The sequence below is a fragment of the Pipistrellus hanaki genome (assembly GCF_964339955.1).
Source record: "Pipistrellus hanaki genome assembly, chromosome: 11".
Lineage (NCBI taxonomy): Eukaryota > Metazoa > Chordata > Mammalia > Chiroptera > Vespertilionidae > Pipistrellus > Pipistrellus hanaki.
Window position 1 is genome coordinate 48149307 of NC_140513.1, and position 12700 is coordinate 48162006.

The 12700-nt window shown below is 35.3% G+C and overlaps 1 protein-coding gene and 1 long non-coding RNA gene across 2 annotated transcripts in view; one reads left to right on the top strand and one right to left on the bottom strand.

The window, feature by feature from the left end:
• The window catches only part of LOC311629901, a 1265484-nt gene extending 1254498 nt beyond the window's left edge, over positions 1 to 10986 (top strand). The window contains exon 3 of the long non-coding RNA XR_014796288.1: positions 10956 to 10986. This is a non-coding gene — a long non-coding RNA (uncharacterized lncRNA). The remainder of the gene's footprint in view (positions 1 to 10955) is intronic.
• Positions 1 to 12700, bottom strand: part of PTPRD (protein tyrosine phosphatase receptor type D) — a 1977099-nt gene that overhangs the window by 1815409 nt on the left and 148990 nt on the right. The window lies entirely within an intron of this gene.

The window sequence follows — 12700 nt, forward strand, 5'->3', positions numbered from 1 at the left end:
TTGGAAATTGAAAATACTTAAGGAAGAAGAAAAATTAAGAGTTTTGACTATGTGGGAATATTTTATACTTTTAAAAATTAACACAGAATTGGCCACCAACAATTATAACACATACACACACACACATTCCACACACACACACACACACACACTCCACACACACACACACACACACACACACACACACTCCACACACACACACACACACACTCCACACACACACACACACACACTCCACACACACACACACACTCCACACACACACACACACACTCCACACACACACACACACACACACTCCACACACACACACACACACACACACACACACTCCACACACACACACACAAACATACACACACACACATGTGTGTGTATGTATGTATATATGTACTGATCCCCCTGCTGACCAAAACCACCAGATGGACAACCAAACAGCAGGATGCATGGGACCACCAGGTCAGCAGGGGGGATCAATATAAGGGGTGACCAGGCCGGCTGGGTGACAGTTAGGGGTGACCAAGCCATCAGGGGTGGCAATTAGAGCAATCAGGCCAGCAAACAGAGGCAGTTAGGGGCAATCAGGCTGGCAGACAGGTGAGCAGTTAGGAGCCAGCAGTCCCAGATTGTGAGAGGGATCCCGGATTAGAGAGGGCGCAGGCTGGACTGACGGGACCCCAACCCATGTGCAAATTTTGTGCACCGGGCCTCTAGCCTGTTAACCGAGCGGGCCGTATAAATATGTCAAACATAAACAATATCGGGTACGGATAGGACATATGAATATGTCCTTGAAATATATGTTGCGCCCTGAAACGGGTGGGATGTATATTTCCGAACAACAAAGGTATTAGTCATCCATACATGTCTCCACATGAATTTAAGACACGGAGGGAATCAGTATAATTTCGCTATTGAGAGTGGTGGACGTGTTCTGGGTGAGCAGTGATGGGTACGTACTTACACTTACCTACCTAGTATTTTTGTATTATATATCATTTACTTATATTTTTTATATCTTCAACCTTTATATAATAGAAAAACATATAAAATTGATCCAATCATCAATAATTTGTCAGAAAAGTTTAAAAGTTTTTATGTATGTGAACGAGAAATATGCGTAGATGCATCTCTTTTATTATGGAAAGGGAATTTATCTTGGAAACAATATATATCTACAAAAAGAGCTACATTTGGAATGAAGTTGTTTATTTTGAGTGAAAGCCAATCTGGATACGTACAAAATATAATTTTATACACAGGCAAGGACACAAATTATGGTTCGAACTACCCACAAGAAAAACAATCAACAAGAATTGTTTTGGAGTTAACACATGAGTTACTGAATAAAGGGTATAGGATTTACTTAGATAATTTCTATATGTCAATTCATTTGGCTGAACTCTTGTGTCAAAACAATACAGACATTGTTGGAACAATGAGGATAAACAAAGTCGGAATCCCCAGTGAAATAAAAACAAAAAAATTACAGAAAAATGAACATATAGTAAGAATCAAAGACAAACTTATGGTTTTAAAATGGAAGGATAAAAAAGATGTGCTGATGCTCAGTTCTATTCATAATGACAAAAAGACAATGATTGAAAAGAGAGGAAGAAGGCAAGAAAAACCGAATGTTGTCCTGGATTATAACAAGAATATGGGCGGCGTAGATTTGGGAGATGGAGTTATGGTGGCCTACACGGCTGCCTGTAATAGGGTAAAAAAAAAAAAAATTTATAAAAAAAAATTTCTACGACTAATTGATATGTGCTGCTTCAAAGCATATGTTATATACAAAAAAGATAAAGGTCATTTGGATCAATCCCACTTTTTGATAGAGTGTGTAGAGAAATTGGTAGATAACAACATAGTGAAAACCAACCCAAAGACATCAACAAGCAGCTCTACATCTAAACCATCACGCTTAGTTGAAAGGCATTTTCCAGAACAAATGAAAAGCAATATAGGAAAAACAAAATCCAGGAAATGCCCAGTTTGCTACAAAAAAGGTGTTAGGAAAGAATCTACATACTGGTGTCCGGATTGTAAGGTAGCACTATGTATCAACAATTGTTTTAAAATATATCACATGGAAGTTGAGTTTTGAATTTTTACATCTATATTTCAATTTTTTAAACTCAATATTTCTATTTTATTTGTGTGCTTTTGTTTATTGTTCTGTAATTGTTAACTTTTTTATATTTTCTATTGTGTATAGAAATAAAAAATATATATTTTTTGTAATCTTTATAATTGTAAAATTTATAATTTTTTAATTCGATGTTTCCATTTTTTGTTGGTATTCTTTTCTATTTGTAATTTTGTATTTTCTTTTGTGCTTTATATATAAATAAACGAAAAAATATATATTTCATTTATTTTAATTAAGTATAAATAAATAAAAATAATAATATAAAATTACGTCCACTGGGCATGACGTACTGACACATCCTAGTGAAAGAGTATGCGCCCGTTGTACGTTGCGTAATTAAAAAGGGAACTCCCCGGTTAACAGGCTAGTATTTCTCTCTCTATATATAGAGAGATATAGATAGATAGATATAGATATAGATATAGATATAGATATAGATATAGATATAGATATAGATATAGATATAGATACACACACACACACACACACACACACACACACACACTGAGTAGCCAGATTATTATGATCTCTGAATGCATAATAATCTGGCCACTCAGTGTACTTCTCTTGAGTACCTCATTTATTTGATATCAAAGATACTATAAATCATGCACCTGAACAGTTTTCCCCTTTGCAATGGCTGACAGAAAGCTCAGGACCAATAGGCGATTGATCTCCAGCAAAAGTCTAGCATACTTTTGGTACCCATTTGAGTTACAAATATACTGAATAGCCAGATTATTATACATTTGGAGATAATAATAATCTAGCCACTTAGTGTGTGTGTGTGTGTGTGTGTGTGTGTGTGTGTGTGTGTGTAACCTTAACCACTCAATGCTATTTAATAATTTATAACAGATTAAACTAAATATAAATATAAAGAAAACTATAAATGAACAATAATTTAAAAAATAGATAATATAGGACTTTCTCAATTCCATCAATGCAAGCATCCCAAAGAGAGCTCTAAAAGCCTCCTTTTATTGATTCTCTTCTCTCCCTTTCCTTAGTATCCTAAATTTAATCAGGCCACAATCACTGCTTTAAAGGTTTCTTTCCAACTTCAATTTCCCAACTAATTTATCCTAGTCTTCCTCCATTTCTCCCAACACCAATCCTTACCAAGTGCTGCCATCCCTAGTTCCTTAAACATCTATCATATTTTCTTTTTCCTCACCATGCCCACTACTTCTTAGTTCAGAACTGAATTAATAAAACCATCACTGACCCAGTCCTCCAATTCTTTAATCCAATCTCCATAATGTGACTCAAATGATTTCATCAAATTTCAAAGCTGATTATTTCATTACTTGGCTAAAACACCTGTGCCCTTCCAATGGAAATAGTTGTTTTATCTGCATTAACCTAAATCTAGTGAAGATGGGCATTTTTTCATATATCTACTACAAGAGGCTCAGTGCACAAAATCATGCACAAGAGGTCCCTCAGGCCACTCTTCACCCTCTCCCAATCTAGGATCCCTCTTGCAATCCAGGACTGCTGGCTCCTAACTGCTCACCTGCCTGTCTGCCTGATTTCCCCTAACCACTCTGCCTGCCTGCCTAATTACCCCCAACCACCTCTGCTTGCTTGTCTGATTGCCCCTAATGGCCTCTGCCTGCCTGCCTTTCACCTGTCTTTTTGTTTTGTTGGCTATTTATTTTGCTGTGCAGAAACTTTTTAGTTTAATATAGTCCCATTCATTTATTTTTGCCTTTACTTCCCTTACCTTCGGAACAAGTTTATAAAATTCTAAGACCAAAGTCCATCAGTTTAGTACATATGTTTTCTTTTATATAATTTATTACTTCAGTTCATATATTTAGGTTTTTAATCCATTTTAATTTAATTTTTGTATATGGAACTAACAGTAGTCTAGTTTCATTATTTTGCATGTAGCTTTCCAATTTTCCCAGCACAACTTATGGAAGAGACTTTATTTTCTCCACTATATGTCCCTGGCTCCTTTGTTTAAAATTATTTGCCCATATACATATGGGTTTATTTTTACGCTATCAATTCTGTTCTATCGGTTTGTATGTCTGTTTTTTTCTAATTCCATGCTGTTTTGATTATCATCACTTTGTAGTATAATTTGAAGTCATGTAGTATTATACCTCCAGTTTCATTCTTTTTCCAGAATGGCTTTGGCAAATCAAAACTACAAGATACTACCTCATACCTGTTAGAATGGCTACTATCCACAAAACAAGTAATAACAAGACATTGTGGATAAAAGGAACCTTCATGCATTGCTGGTGGAATATAAACTGCTATAGTCACTACGGATAATAGTATGGAGGCCCCTCAAAAAATCAAGAATAATTACCATATGACACAGCAACCACTCTTTGAGTACTTAACATCCAAGTTGAAAACAATTATTCACAAAGATACATGCATCATTATGTTCATTGAAGTGTTATTCACCACATCCAAGAGATGAAAATAGCTGGTGTCATTTGAGAAAGTGGTATTTAAGTACAATGGGATATTATTTTGTGATAGAAACAAGGAAACAGTGCCTTTGCAATAATATGGATGGATCTAGAGAATATCATGCTAAACAAAATGAGTCATTCAGAAAAAGTTAAGAATCATATGATCTCAGTCATATCTACACTAATAAAAGAGTAAGATGCAAATTTCAAATTTATTTTCTCTGCATGAAATTTACTTGGAAATAATTTATTCTTTGTTCTGCATGACAACTTCAATTTATGGTGCTAAAATAATTGGTGTTTTCAATGTTTGTGAATTTTGTAAATCTTGCCAGTTAGCATGCTGGTCCTTGCACTACCTACTGCACCTTAACATTTGCAGCCCATCTCTGAGTATTTGAGAAATGTGCAAGCCCTACACTTCCTTCCAAGTGTTGGACCAGGGACTGAGTACAGTAGGTAAAACTCAGAGAGTGAATATTTAAAAGAGGAAAGGTCTATTACTCAATTTTATTGAAGTCTAGAATTCAAATATTTTTAAAGGACAGTTTTGCTCATTATTTCCTGCACAACAGGCATTCTAGCTTCCAGGATCCAGGAAGCCAAAGCAAGTTTGCCATATGTGAAACTAAAATTCAAAATGCAAGCTATGTAAACTGAACAAGAAGGACAGTTCCCTCAATTTTAGCCACTGCCAAGAGTGCAAATGAATAGGCTCCATCAGGAAATCAATTTCTTCCATGAACTGCTGCCGGTAAAACAATGCAATAAGGCTTCCTAATAGTACTTTACGCCACTCATGCAGCATGCTGGGTTTTTAAAGCACTTTCACAATTTCTCAGTATCTTCAATTTTAAAGAAAAAAAAAAACACTGAAGGACAGACAGGTGAATTGACTAATGAGGGACAGAGGCAAGTCTTCAGTCCAAATTTGCCTTATTCTTGCTGTTTCGCTCTTTATATCTTTTATTCCATCGAGTTGCTCATCATTGCATTAGATCTCTATTAAAATTATTCTTATTTATATTCTACTTTACTCATTCCAAAAATATTTGAAGACGCTTAAAAAAACATTTATAGTATAGTAGGAAAACGTGGAAACTGCATGAATATAAATGAACTAATATTCATACATATAATATGTTTTATTATCTTGTATAATTATTTGATAAAAATTACCCATTTTGTTTCTCACACACTTAACTGTCAAAACAAAATGAAAAACATGAATTCTAAAATTCAGTACACAAAAATAAATCAAGTATTCAAAAGTGACTGATTTTTTTTGTGTGTGTAGCTTAAGGCTCATACTGAACTAGTACAGTATATGATGTTGGCTTTCCTTTCTGTGTGTTCAAACCTTTAAAATCACATATACTTTGTTTCTAAAATATATGTAGCCACTTATCATATGCAAAGAGAATAAGCCATTTCTGAACTGTCTACTCTCTAAGGTAATGAAAGGGCTACACACTTTCAATAAACTGCTATTTCAGGGCACATCTGAAGGTGACAATATGGTAAAAGAATGAGTGTAATTTTTTTTTCCTTAGAAAGACAGGACTCTGGTGAAGATGCAGAATTAATTATTCCCTATCTATCTATACCCACTTATCTATATCTGAATGTTTATATACATATGTATGTGTATGTGTATAAATATATATAAATCACACACATAAATTGTGTTCTCACTTATGTTAAATAATTCACAGAACCATATGATTTCACTCATATGTGGAATATAAAACTGAAAACAAAAAATGAACAGAAAAAAAAAAAACAAGCAAAAGTTGTAGACATAGATAACACTATGGTAGTGACCAGAGGGAAAGGGGGGTAGAGACGGTAAAGGATCAAATATATGATGAAGCAAGGAGATCTGACTGTGGGTGTCAACTGCATAATACACTATATAAGATGATGTACTACGAAATTGTACACTTGAAACGTATATAATTGCATCAGCCAATGTGATCCTAATAAATTTAATAAAATGAAAATAAATTAACAGAAAGGAAAGGGTGTTCTGCTCCCACCTTTTACAATCAAATGACCTTTCCTTCAAACTTCACACCACACTTTGTGCCCCAATGCATAAGACAGGAATTAGTATGCACCATTTTGGAAGTAGAATAAGTCATTAGAAATTAGTATTCAACTTATTTGTCCTGTGTATATCAATTATAAATTGACTCAACTTATTTGTCCTGTGTATATCAATTATAAATTGACTTATATTAGGCACTCTTCCAGTGCCTAATATAAGTCTAATCAACTTAAGAAAGAAAAAAAAGAAATTACTTAAATTTGTATTCCTCATCTTGTCTTTAGTGTTTCCTGTTTTGTCTGGCTGACTTTCTGTCAAAAATACTGACACAGGCTCTCTGTCCATGAGCTTGTCAAGCATTCTAGAATGCCATGTTGGAATGAAAGCTACCACCGCCTCAGGCTTGGTTCAGGAAAGGCCTGAAAATAAACTTAAGAGCCAATACACTCGGGGAACTAAATATGTACTAAATGTGGGTGCAAGATGTCCACTTGTATGTGCCAACTTGTCAGTTAAGTTCCAATGTGTCAGCTGAGCTTAACTGGGTAGTCATTTGGAAGCAGTTTCTTAACTGCTGAGATAAGTAGCTGTGCAGCAACCACTCCCTCAGCGCAGCATCCTGACCTAATTTTGCCAGCTCCCGTGCTTCCCTAAAGACTAAAATAATTCCAGGACCCACCATCCCCATATAATTGCCTTCTTTCATCATTTGTGATCCTTGTGGGACTCTCTTCAATTTTAAATACACTTTGAAATCCCATCCCTATTTCATGCATAGGTAACCAATCTCTTTTTAGAGAGAGCATTTTTTAAAAGTGAGTTTATTTAAAAGCACAAGGTGAACTCTAATAATTTGAAAGCTTCTGCACAAACAGAAACCTGCCCTTGGGTATTTATAGCACCTTTATTTGTAACTGCCAAAACTTGGAAGCAACCAAGATTTCCTTCAATAACAGGTAAATGGATGAATAAACTGAGGTACATGCAGGCAATGGGATATCATTTAGCACTAAAAAGAACTTAGCTGTCAAGCCGTGAAAAAAAATAAAAAAATGAAAGCTTAAATATACTATGTTACTGAGTGACAGAAGTCAATCGGAAAAGGCTGCATACTGTGTGACTCCAACTGTAAGACATTCCAGAAAAGGCAAAACTATGGAAACAGTGAAAATATCAGTGATCCTCAGTGCTGGGCGGGAGGGAGAGAGGAATAGGCAGAGCACAGACTTTTAGGGCAGTGCAATAACTCTCTGTGATACTATACTGGTGGATGCATGATAGAAAGTACTTATCCAAACCATACAATGCACAACACCAAAATCATCCCTTCGGTAGACTCTGGATGGTGATCATGTGTACGCCTCTGATGAGGGATGTCAATGACGGGGGAGGCTTTGCATGTGTTGTGGCAGACGGTATGGCACGTGTGTGGAACCTTTTGTCTGCCAAGGGTCCTATGGATATCTATAATATCATTCTCAGGCCATACAAAATTATCAATTTAAAAAGTATCCTGCAGCCGATACTGGTTTGGCTCAGTGGATAGAGTGTCGGCCTGCGGACTGAAAGGTCCTGGGTTCGATTCCAGTCAAGGGCATATACCTTGGTAGCGGGCACATCCCCAGTGGGGGTTGTGCAGGAGGCAGCTGGTCGATGTTTCTCTCTCATCGATGTTTCTAGCTCTCTCTCTCTCTCTCCTTTCCTCTCTGTAAAAAAAATCAATAAAAAATATATATATTTTTAAAGTTATCCTGCAATATCTGGTCAAGCATTTAATTAACTCACCCCTAAAGTCTTGGCAGGGCCAGACCAATTGATTTTGTGGGCCTCATCCTCATATGGCCTGAGGGCCAGACATTCCCCATCCCAGGATAGGGGCAGTCTCTGTATCTTCCTTTCAAATTGCTGTGAAACCTAAAACCACTCTAAAAAGGAAAGACTATTTAAGAAACAACAAAAACAAAAGAAAATGTCTGTCACTCTGAAAAAAAAACACAAACCAAAAACATGGTGAGCCAAAAAAATCAGCAACTTATCAGACTAAAACATTCCCCCAAATTAAATTGAACACAAAAATTCAAAGCATTCAAAATTGATAGCTCTTCTTCTGAGTTTCCAGATACTATGAAGATTCTGCCAATTAAATCTGATCAGCACTAATGTAGCATTTCCCGTATTATTTTCAGGTCATGTAGGACAAAATCAGCATGGGAATTCTAATCCAAAAATTAACGCAGTTGGGTATCTTAAGTTACATCAAGGATACCAGATTATGTGTGACTAATATCTAATTATTTTTCAAGATTTGAGATTGTCCTATAAGGTTTGAGGGTTATTTCACTGAACGTTATGAATATTTGCTTGTCTGGTTTAAATCCATTTCTCTTTACCTATTATTGACCACATCTGCAATGCAAGACATGCTGAGCAATAGTTACATTAAAAAAAAAAGTGGCATGTTTTGTATGCATACATATTTACCTACTAAAAGAAAAAATGGAATAATCTGTGTATGTAATAATGCATACATATACACATATATACAAATATATACATATATATTATACACATATATATTATACACACACACACATATATAGGGTGTCCCTGAAATGTATACATACACTTTGGATAATTACAAAGGCAATGGTTCGACAACAGAGACCAGATGCCCAGGTTGCTGAATGGACATTGACAGATACGTCACAGTCACAAGTTTGAAAAGAGCTCGCTGAATGGAATCCACCCTCTCTTGCCACTGGGGACTTCTCTGCCACCCAACTCAAGTTCTAAGCTCACGTTGTGTTTTAAACCATTTCATTTATTTCACAGCAATCGACAAATGATGCAGAGACTTTGGTCCCGGCTCAGCATGTTTTGTGGCAGTAATGTTGCAGTCCTTCCCCCTGGGAAGATTTTTCCTGGCCCAGCTAGGCAGAAATGGCATGCCACTGCTAGGTTTAGAGCAACTGGTGTTTGGTTATGGTAAGCTGTGAACAGACACCAACCCGGCATCTAGATGCCTCCTTTGAAATTTAATGTATTCAAGAAAAAAGTGCTAGCATGGAAAATACATAAACAGAGGAGTGTTAGCGTTGAAGTCACAATGAAATATTTATTCACAATGCAGTGGCCTTGAAAACATATAAAAGTGCTGAGTAGGTTGAGAAACACCCACTTCAGGGCTTTCACTGTCCAGTTAAACTGCAGAAACTCACTATGAGCAGGAACAGAATCAAATATGGGATATTTTTGTGCAAGCTATAAACTGGGTTTGAAAAAACAAGAACAAAATAACAACAAAACAAATAAAAATATGAAAGCCACAGACTTTGGGGGGAAAAAACAACAACAATTCAACCATTATTTTATCTTCTCTCCTTTACTCTCCTCTGTCTTCTGACCCCCTTTTCTCTGTGACGGAGTCGGAGTGAGAAAGAGAGCAGATGAAGAGAGTGGTGATGGACGTAAGTACTTTTTTTCACAAGTAATGTTTCTTGCTTGTTATACATTTACACTGTACTGTCTATTTTTAATCTAGTAATTAAGTTGAAAATCTCCAAGTACTCATGTGTTTGTGTGTATGTGTATTTGTATATTTGAATAGCTGCAGCCTAAAGTTCAAAAGGGAATGCAACAGTTTCATGTATAAATTTTGGATCTACTACATTAAATATCCTAATCAAGTTAATATACAAATGGTTCAAGTCTATGGCTATGAATCTCAATAATAATAACAATAACTAAACTTTGGTGATGCAATAAATATGTTTTCACTAAAATAACTAATATTGAGTGTAACATAGAAAACCATAAAAAAACACACAAAACATTTCTTTGGTCTGTAGCATCAGGTGTTCCCTCTAATACTCAATAAGTTAAAACAATATTTCCCAAGACTGTACAAGCTTTCTTCTTGTTGCCAATTGAGTTGGGTTTTAAAGTTACTACTATAAATTTTTAAAGAGAATTTCTTCAAAATATAATTTGTTATAGAATACACAGTACTGCCATATAAACTATGTCAGTATAGATATGAAAACTCCAGAGAAATACTTTAAAGCAACAGCTGGAAACTTGCTGGCAATTTATGTGTAAAAACAGAGTGGACTGTACAACTGAATGAAAAAAAAATGGGTTAAGCAAAAAGGAAAAAAATTGGGGAAAACTATATAGAGAAAAGTAGTTAAGGAATCAATGAGGATGGGGCTATAATTCAAAGAATAGAGTATCAAATTCATAAATGATGGTTGTAGAATTATAGAACAAACTTCAAAGCAATAGACAATAAGAAGGCAAGATCAAGTAGGTTTTTTTTGTTTTGTTTTTTTTTTTTTTTTACCAAAAAGTCCAAGAATATGAAAAAATAGTTAATTTTAATAGATTACATTTTGGGGGTAGGGGAAAGTTTCTAAAATTAAAACAAATATTAAGGTTGAAGAAAAACAGAATGTCTGCCTGGATCTATTTATCTCAACCCCAATTCCCAGGGCCAAGAGTTATTTCAAGTGTACTAATTTAGAACTAAAAGAATCCTGAAGGCTCATAGAGAAGACAACACTGTAGTTCTGAATCACTTTGTCCACACACTTAATACTTATATTAAAAAAATAATAATTTCTAAGCTTAACTTCAAACACACACACACACACACACACACACACACACACACATTCATTCTCTCTCTCTCTCTTTCTCTCTCTCTGTCTCTCTTCAAAGAATCAAAGCTAAGCACATGTCTTCACCCTTCTAAAATCATGTTCTAGTTCAGGACTTCATCACTGCCAACCCATAACTTTGCTTTTATATCCTCCAAGCTTGCTTCCCACTAGTTCAGCACCCACAATGCTACCAGAGTAATGCATTAAATGGAAGTCTTCCATATCAGTTACCTTACAATCATTCCATTATCCTTCACACATGAAAGTGCATATCGGAAAGACAGGGGGAAGGCCCTTCTTGTCTTGATCATTGATTACCTCTGCACAAGTACTATGAGACCAGCATGATCTCCCTCTTTCCTATACATCAGGCAGTCCAGCCATATTGAATATTTTACATTTTCTTAGGAGTGCTCAGTTCTATGGTTGCTTTACTTTTCAAATGAAGTTGTTTTCATTTCCTATTCAGAATACATTTATTTGCTTTGCCATCTAACAGACTTATTATAATTATATTTAAGCCCCAAATTAGATGCCATACTTCCTTTGTGTTCCCATCACATCTTAATTTGTCCTTATTATTAGCTTATCAGTCTGTCCCTGAGTTCATACTTCCAGTTAACCACCAATGAGTGGCACTGATAAAATACTAAAATTCTTTGCAATATTACCATATCTGCCATATTCAAAAAGAAGTAAGTCAGAATGTATAAATTCATGAGTTGTTTGAGTCAAATAAATAGAGGCAAACAGGCAAATAAGTACACTAGCAACATAAGTAGTTAATTAAAGATGTATTTTCTGGTTTATTCATTAATGTTTGCTATGCAGTGTCATATATTGTAGCTAAAACAATCATTAGTTACTAGTGTGCGAGGCTAAATCCGTCTGTTGACAGTCTGCTGATTGAGAAAAGAACTGGAAGAAAAAGTTGAAAACATTTTTTTAGGTCAAAAAATTTTTTTTTAGGATAGGCTACATGTAAGTACTTTAGGAACCAATGAAATCACCAACATAGCTGATTCTCTGATAGAATTCTGAAATATAGTTTTGGCCAAATCCAGTAGATTTAAGTTAATGTCTTGAGCTAAAATAACTTGAATGCATACATTTATTGATTATGGAGTAAATGTAATCAGAAATGCTTCTTCAATCTACTTGTTTTTGCAGTCACCATTCTTTTGAGTCTAAACCTAAGACCCATGAGAAAGGATATTAAACAGAGCCAAGAGATATGTCCTGGTTGTATAGATTTGAGTTGTGCTTTCTAATTTAATTTTATTACTTCTAAACTACAGGATTATTTATATCTAAAGGGTGAGGAACTGTTATAGTGGTTGGACTAATAAAGATAAATTTAGCCTGTTCTCAGTTTTCAAGAAGGCATAGGGAA